This window comes from Silene latifolia, chromosome 2, assembly GCF_048544455.1.
Source record: "Silene latifolia isolate original U9 population chromosome 2, ASM4854445v1, whole genome shotgun sequence".
In the NCBI taxonomy this organism is placed as follows: domain Eukaryota; kingdom Viridiplantae; phylum Streptophyta; class Magnoliopsida; order Caryophyllales; family Caryophyllaceae; genus Silene; species Silene latifolia.
The window spans coordinates 31,934,604-31,943,816 of NC_133527.1; the positions used below are offsets into that span (position 1 = coordinate 31,934,604).

Genomic DNA, 9,213 nt, shown 5'->3' on the forward strand with positions numbered 1-9,213 from the left:
GAAAGAGGCGACTGAAGGATAGGAGGAAAGTGGCGGAAGTGATATGCGGATTTAACAAAACGCGATATAAAACCCTCGCTGAAAACTCGGTACTCAATCGAGTACCCAACATACTCGATCGAGTGGCCCCTTACTCGATCGAGTAACCCAGCTACTCGATCGAGTAGCCTCTACTCTATTGAGTATCACTCATAACACGCAACCCAAGATGGTTTTGGCACGCAATTCTAAGACTACTCCCGCTCCCAAGGTCAGTCAAAGGGTCTCTAAAAGGGCGGGTATTACAACCCTCCCCTTGCCATTTGGATCGACCAACCCCCTCCATTTGTCCCCTCTTTCAATCTTCATTTCCTCCATTCTCAATCTATCTCCTCCTTCTCTCAAACACAAAAAACCTATCAAAATAACCTCCTTACAATCCCTAAAACCACCATAAACCCTTCATTTCTCCACCAATTTGCATAAAAATTATATATTCGGAATCCTCTCTTCATTTCCCATCTAATAGTAAACTCTATTTTCATTTACCCCAATTTTGTTTAAGACACATTTTTCTAGGGTTTCGAGTTAAGGCTAATTAACATGTTTTTATTGTTTGTATAGGTGAAGATTTTGAAGATGAGTTAGGGGACTCATATATTGTAGAAGATGATGAGTGATTTCGGTTTCTAGGGCTCTATCTCAAGTGTTATTGTTCTCTTTTTCTAGCTTAAGGTAACTATTCCGAGTCACTCGACGAATTAATGTCACATTAGTAGTTGTATTTGTTGTTTGTTGTTGTTTATTGTCGTTTGTTGTTGTTTGTTTTTGTTGACAATCTCGTTGATAAATGAATGAATGGAGTAAGATGAGTATACTTATGTTTAATTTATGTTACCCATTTGTATATTACTGTTTGGAAGAAGTTTGGATGAGGAATTATGTGTTGTGACAAGTCCGTGTTTTGGCTGGAACGCGTCATTACCAGACCGAGACGGTTTCCAATGTTTCCAAAAATATGACAGATTGAACGGCATCGAAAAATTAGGTGGTTTTGCCACTTGAATCACTCAATTCGGAGTCCGTATGAGTAAATGGCGTCGTTTTATCGATTAAAATTTATAGAAAAGTTTGCCCTTGTGTGAGACGGTTATTTATGCTATTTTATTATGCGAGAATCTTGTGGAATTAGATATTTTGTAAGTTGGAATATTTTCTTTATGTTGATAGTGTTCACATGATAGAAATTGGAAATGGCATGAGAATGATATTGTGATGAACTTTGTGATTTGGGCCAAAGTAAGCCAAGACTTTGAGCTGGGCAAGATTGACCGAACGAGTTTGGTCAAACTAGGTTTAAACCGGTCAGCCTCGATTTGACCGATGACCCGTCGCAGGACTCGGGTCGAGGGTTTGTCTTTGAGGTGAGATTGGTTGCTATTGGATGTTTTATGTTATGCCTTGATATTTGTAATTATCATTTCACATGTTGGTTGTTGGATGCTTTGGGATGCTTTGGATGCCTTATGCTTGAGTCTTGTTGCCTCTTTTCCGTATTAGCTTCTTCTCATGGATTATGGTACTGTTGGTTAGCTGGAATTTGGATTATTGTTGATATTGGAGATATTGTTGGATTGTCAGCTGAATATGCTCTTGCGTAACCTTTCATATACTAGGGTGTGTATGATCATTTGTGTCTGCAAGTTTGGACTAGTCCTCTTTGCCCCTCTTATGGTTAGTTGGGTGTCCCACTTATCTTGTGTGGCATGGGCTAAAGTATTCAAGCTGGGACTAGGTCCTAGGTGAGTATTTCGGCCTTCGTCATAGATAGGCCATTATAGTCTTTGACGAGTATATGTTCACCGCTTAATAGCCTTTGTGTCTTAGCTTGGTGGGTTTATATCCAAGTTAGGGCATGACCTCCTGACGTACTCTTAGAAGTATGTGGTCAGCTTAAGTACTAGCCAACCCTTTGGTGGATTCCTTAGGGGTACTCATGTGTTGTTATCATGGGTCTTGGATGCGGTAGTTTTCCGCATGTCGCTAGGTCTGCGCAGGTTTAGGACTAGGGTGTTTACCTTACCTCGTGGTATAGACTCGAGTTACAGAGTGACTATTGACTGTCCTAAGAACTTATGCATGTCTCTAGATATATTGTCCTTTCTTGTTTGATGATTCTATGAATCATAGAAGGTGAGATGCAAGCCGGCTATGGTTGATAGAGTTTGGATTCCTGGATGTTATGTAATTCACATGATAGTGTAGTATGAGTCGGTCTAGTATTCACATGCTAGGACTATGTGTTGTTATATTGTTGTTCACATGATAAGCATCATTGTCTAGCATCTATATGCTAAGGCTATGTGTTATTCATATTCATAATCTTATGTTTACATGTTATATTAACTATGACATTTCGTGGCTGGGATGACTCGGAGTTACTCCCCACTGACTGTGGCTTTCGTATTTGTATAAAATGCAATTGACAGGTAGGTGATGCATATATGGGGTACATGGACGAGCTAGCGAGCAAAGTAACCTTGGGACCTAGATTGGCTTTATTTTATTGTGACCCTTAAACACTTTTTATGTCATATACTTTTAGGGACATATGTCTCCCTTTTTCATATTTGGGTTGTATAACTTTGTTTCGCGACTTTAGCGATGTTTTATTTATGAGATTTACTTTAGACCTTGCATGTTTGACACCTTCCCATTTGGATATTTTTATAACAGGTTCAGGTTTTAAAAATTACAGGTTTTCACCCAAATGAACCTACTACAAACATATCCATGCAGTTTTTATCTAGAATTACGTGTTTACTTTTCCGCAATGAATGAGGGTGTCACAGCTAACATATTGTTCAAGAATAGCAACATCTCCATCGTTCACATTAATCACATATTCATTGGGAAATATAGCAAATCACCCCCATAAGTTTGATACTATGTGAAATCAAACTTCTTAACTTATAAATGTAGCAAATTAACTTCATAACTTTCTTTTAATGTGCAATTAACCACATGTCTTATTTTTAAGAATAAAATTTTCTAAACAATTATTTTACTGTTAATGAAAATCAAAATTATTGATTAGATTTTAATACTAAAATTCTTGATTATTAAAAAACATGTTCATATGATTTTTATTTATTTATTTTGGCGAAAATGTTGCTAATATGAGAATTGTTAATGATGTTATAATGAAAAGTTATATGACCAAATATTTGTTTATACTAAAATTGGTTCGCTTTTTCATTGAATATGTAAATATTATAACTAATTATTTAAGAAATATATTTATAATAGAAAATAAAAAGTTTTAGTTAAAAAAAATGGTAAAAAATTGATTTGTGCTTAATTGCACATTTTTTGGAAGTTATGGGGCTAATTTCCTACATGTGAAACTTAAGGGGCTGATTTGCACATAGTTCATAAGTTATGGGAGTAATTTGCTACATCCCAGGATATTCATTTATTATGTTAGCAAACTATTTATGGTAATTCAAAAAAGTGAACATAGAGGGCTTTTATATTGCTAATCCCCTATTTACTAAATGAATAGGCGAAACTCCAACTTTTCCCGCCTAAAACATATTTCCTAGAATAGTGCTTGGTATTTTTAGCATATACTATAAGTGTGGACATAATAAGTTAAAAATGGATATAATCTTTTGTATTTAAATATTTATAACATTTAATATTTCATATTCTTCACAAATTTATCTCCGATCTTTTTAGGATACGAAATTTTTTTTTTTACAGAACCTATTGATAAAACTTTGTTAGCTTATTATGAAAAGAAGATGCGGTTAAAAATATGGTATTAGTAAATATTTGTTAAAATTCATTGAATTTTTATGATAAAAATATTTTTAAATTAACATCATTAATTTCTCGGTAAAAAAACAAAAAGAAAAATTAAAAAAACACTAATTTTATTACTTCTTACGATTTAAATTTTTATTTATTTATCTAATCAAAAAATATTAAAGAAAAACATGAAAAATAAGTGAATTGTCAACTTAAATTCTATAAATAATACACTAAAAAGTAAAACTCTATAAATATCATCCATATATTACACGGGTCGATATTAGTAACTCTATCAATAGCGCGCATTCATTGCGCGAGATCTAAACTAGTTACAAATATAATGTTAACATGTTTGAAAAAGTTTACATATTCATTTATTATGTTAATGTTGTTCACATTGTTATCAATAATGTTTACATTTTTAGCAAAAAAGTGATATTAATGCATTATATGTTACCAAAGAAAGGATGACAACATTCTCAATAAGAATGTGAACATAAATCGAATGAAATTGGGAATGTTACCACACACTACCATAAACCATAAACATAATTCATATAATTGTAAACATTACACGTTTTAAACATTACATATTTATCAAACTAAAAGCATTATAGTACCATAAACTGTTACACAAGTTCTGACCGCATGTCCCAAAATGATACTAATATAAGTTTGTATAAATTTATATAAAGAACGGAACACCATATGTTCATGTTCACATATAAAAAAAACATGTCTATATTAATGAATCATATGTTACCAAACAAAGAACGGTAACATTCTGAATATAGATGTGAACATAAATCAAAAACAGCTGAGAATGTAGTTACACGCTAGCATAAACTGTAAACATAATTCACATAATTGTAAACATAACATGTTCACCTAACTAAATGCATTATGCTAACTTAAATTGTTTCACACGCTCTGCTTACATATCACTGCTTACATATCCCACAAAGGTGGTTACGTAATATTAACGTCGCAAAATATTTAAATCAAAATATGGTTCTACATATGGTGATGTTATTAATCAGCTTCCAAAATCCAACTATGGTGTTTTTCAATCCCACGTGGAATAAGCTTTCCTAATACTAAAGTCTATGGCACGTGAGTGTTTTTTATACATCTTCCATATGAGTTCCCACTTCTCCGCAGTCAATCCAACAAGGGATTCTGAGTAGTTTGTATCTGTGGAGATTGACATGACGACAAAAGAATAAAAAAGTAGACATTCAGAAGCAGTTACCAACATATTAAGTAGAATTAACTTCAAAATAGGAACATATAAATAAAAATGATAAGAAACACAATCACAAATCACAGGAGATCCACTAGCCAACAAAGGCAATGAAGGCAGGTTGACAGGGCAACAAAAAGTTCAGAATTATACACGTTTAGATGATAATTACCTACATATTCAGATGATAATTAACTACGTACATATTGATTCATCATAAAACACTAACTAAGCAATACCTGTCACGGGTGTCAGAGTAACAAAAGGATCAAATATACAGACATTATCATGATATATGATTACATATTAACCGGTTATAGTAAACATCTTCTGAACTTTCAATATGTCACCATTTTTGTTTTACATGTTACCATTTTATTTAAGTATAACAGAGTAATATGTCCCTACTTTATTTTAACTAGTAAATTAATATGTAGTCACTTCAAGCTAATATGTTTACATCTGAGTACTACATTTTACAACATCAATACCTTTTTGGCAAAAAAAAAACATATATAATATCATTCAATTTAATTATTTTAGCATTGCAATAAAATATGTGATTACACCGGTGTATCATGCTACCACATAAATGTTATCATTTTAGTATACGATGTCACCATTCTAGAGGTATATATTATCATTTTTGAACCACTAATCACCAACATAAAATAATGTAATAAATATGTTATCATTCAATCAAAACAGTGTTACCATTCACAAAACAAATAAGAAATCAGATTTAATGGAACAAAGACAACCACAAAGACAAATGTTTTCATACCTTCAACAAGAGTTTTTTCAATTTTTTTTTCATACTTCAACAAATGTAATACTTTTATATGTGGATCTGAATAATAAGGAATGGATATCTATCAAATTTGATGGACCAAATAATCTAAGATTTTTTTTTGTATTGATTTTTTTATTCCTTCAACAAATGTAAACAAAATAAATTAAGATTTTTATTTTGTATTGATTTTTTTCATACTTTCAATAAATGTAATATTTTGATGTACAAATTTTAATAATAATGTTAATAATAAAAATAAGAATACCTTTTGAGTGGGGTAAAGTATCCATTTTGTCTTCCTTGCCATCAGAATGCCAATTTTTGACTGAAAAATATATGAAGATGATGATTAGTTGAAGATGGAAGGGAAGTTGTATTTTTAGAGAAAAGTGGATGAAAAATAGATTACGATGATGATTAACAACTTTGATTGAGTAAAAGTAGCAAATAATGAATATCAAAATTAGATGATGAACAAACATAAGTTGAGAAATTATGAGATAAATTGATGAAAATGGAAAATTGATAAAATAATGAATGAGTGGGTGTCAATCAACAAAATCAGCCGCCTAACATCTATCCAATATACTCAACTTGCCTATTTTATATTATAACAAGTACATGCTACCCGGTACCTTTTTCATACAATATGGTACGTATTTGACCCGTCGCAAGCTTGCGACAGGTATTGCCGTCACAAATGAGAATTTGTGATATAGCAAACATATTCACAATATAATAAGGAATAAGGAGTTATTATTTAGATATTAATTTGCTCATCAACTACGGTACAAACATCTTACCAACTAAATAAGTAAATACATACAATTATTTACTCCATATTAAATATAGTATAAGTAATTTATAAACTTAGAAGTCTATAATGTACACTTTGATTTAACACGAAATTAGTATGGTTAACCAAGATGACTACAATTCATGCAAATAACAAATATACGACAATATGCGCCCTAGCTTTGACGCATGTCTTAATAACCAGCATGTTTTGTATAGAAAGGGAGTATTTAATGATACTAGTTTTAAACCCGTGAAATTCACGGGATTATAATTTAAGTTGTTTATAAAGAACAGGTTCATATAAATTTCAAAAATTAGTAGTTATGATTTTATACAAACAAATGAACAATTATTGGAAAAGTAAGAGCAGTGAATTAGTTTTAGATATGTGTAATATAATACTTATTATTTATATTTAGTGAATAGTTATGTAAGTGTAAGTTTAAGAAAATACTCTGTATTAAATATTATATTATTAACAGTAAAATTTATTGAAAATATAATACTTGTCATAAATGGTGTGTGGGAGTTCTTATTGCACTATGTCTATTTAGACCTGTCAAAACTTATCCCGGTATGTAAACCCGACCCGACTTATAACAACCCGGATTTTCAGGACTTTATTAAATATAAGTCCAAAATAGGAAACAACGGAATAAATACATATCTGAGTCACTAATATTTTCAACTAAATCCAATTACAAAGATAATGTTAAATATTACAATTGTTCCTAACAAATTACTTGACACGTTCTAACAAAATATAACCATCTTCAGCATCGCCTGTCTCGGGAATGGTCGGTCTTCAAAAATCTGACAAATCTGACGTTTTTAAAATTTGTAAAAGTTTTATAAGAAAAACAACAAGCGTCAGGTGGGTAGAAAAACTTCTTTAAACAATTAAAACATAACATAAACAATCATTATCAGCATATATAACAGAATCATACGTCCATACTTTTAACACATAAATTTTGAGAAAGCAAACAAATTTTTCAATGCCGTATTGTTTTTAGTAACATTTTATCACGATATACCGGCCAATTACCGTACATGTTCCATCATATGACCAATAATCGAAACTTGTACGATAATCATATACTGCTAATCACACCGATACCAGGGGGCTTACATTATTACCCTTGTTTACCGTGGTGACATAAGCACATTTAAAACGAAATTCTTTCCCTCATCTCTAGGGTCGAATGCCGCTACGTGGGGTTATTACCCGTACCACGGACTAAACACCACTCGACTATTTCCCCCTAAGCCTAACCACATATAGACCTTAGGGAACCCGGATGCGATCCACCAAACACGTACGAGACTGATCAGGTCCTCACCTAAAGCATGGCCACACTCCCGCCTACGCTTGAGTCTAAGGATAGGTCCACCAAAGACCCTTCGTACGCACGGACGGTTTTATACGGTTAAGCTAATTGCTATTCTTTCATGTCATTACGTACACAATAGTAACGACATGCTTTCCCGCTCAATGAGCTTTTGAATTCAATCCTAAAAATGCCCAAGAAACCTGAAATATTTTGAAATTCAATTTTAAAATATTATGTGTTACAATTCCAAATTCCAATTAAATTTCTTTCCTTGATAAAAGTTTGTCGTGACCAAATAGCATGTATTCAAACAATAGTCTCTTTAATGGGTTTATCCCCTATTTATAACCGGGATTTGGCTATCGAACTTGGTAAATAATACAAGTAATCCTCAAGCTTATCCAACCAAGTTTAACTCAATCAACTAGGGACGGTCTTAGACCCTTGGTAGTTTAACTGATTTTGAAGCGTTTCGTAATTCTGTTTCGTTATATACACCTTGTACCACTAACTTTTATTAATTTGAAAAGCCCAAATTAAGAAAATTTGTTCAAAATATTTCAACGACCTTTGTTAGAACACTAATTAGTAATTATGTACTTGGATAATATTAAGGTAAATTAAAGGAAGTGTTTTCTTTATTAAGAATTTAAGTAAAACTCTAATTATCTAAAACTTTGACTCAAAATCTCAATTTGAATAAAATGTGTCCTCCTATGAAATTGGCTTGTGCACACTTGGAAAAGTCTTCTCAATCTAGTCACTTTAAGAGATAAAAACACGATCGTCGATTTGTGATCCATAAATTCTCTTTTTATGTTGATATGGCTCTTTAAAATTTGTTTAAGCCAACTTACCTCATTTAAAATCGGACTAACGATATCATGAGTCGGGCCTAAACGATTTTGCCAAAGGTTCTAAAATTCTAACTCGTAGAAAAATAAACTAGGTCTTTAAATTTACATTTTTTTGGGGTACCGATGGTCAAGTCTCGCATCCAATAACTAAATTACATTACTTTGTGTAAAAATAAATAACAAAACAAGTATTAAATCATAGGGGTTCTACACAAGTGGAAAGAAATCACATAAATACATTAACATCACATCTAAGGCGGAAACACGAAATTATTTTTATGAGTCTTCATTTCTATGAAATTTTCTTAAGACGTCGAAAACAGATTTGAAATAAATATTTTCAACCCATAAAACAGACTTTATTATAATCAACTTAACTATCACACGTAAATA

General features: G+C 31.9%; 1 long non-coding RNA gene across 1 annotated transcript; it reads right to left on the minus strand.

The window, feature by feature from the left end:
- Nucleotides 1-4,335: 4,335 nt before the first annotated feature.
- LOC141629119 (uncharacterized) lies at nt 4,336-6,412 on the minus strand. Its single transcript, XR_012537231.1, has 2 exons — nt 6,097-6,412; nt 4,336-4,989 (listed from the first exon to the last, which is right to left on the minus strand). It is a non-coding gene; the product is annotated as an uncharacterized LOC141629119 (long non-coding RNA).
- Between the last annotated feature and the right edge of the window lie 2,801 nt (nt 6,413-9,213).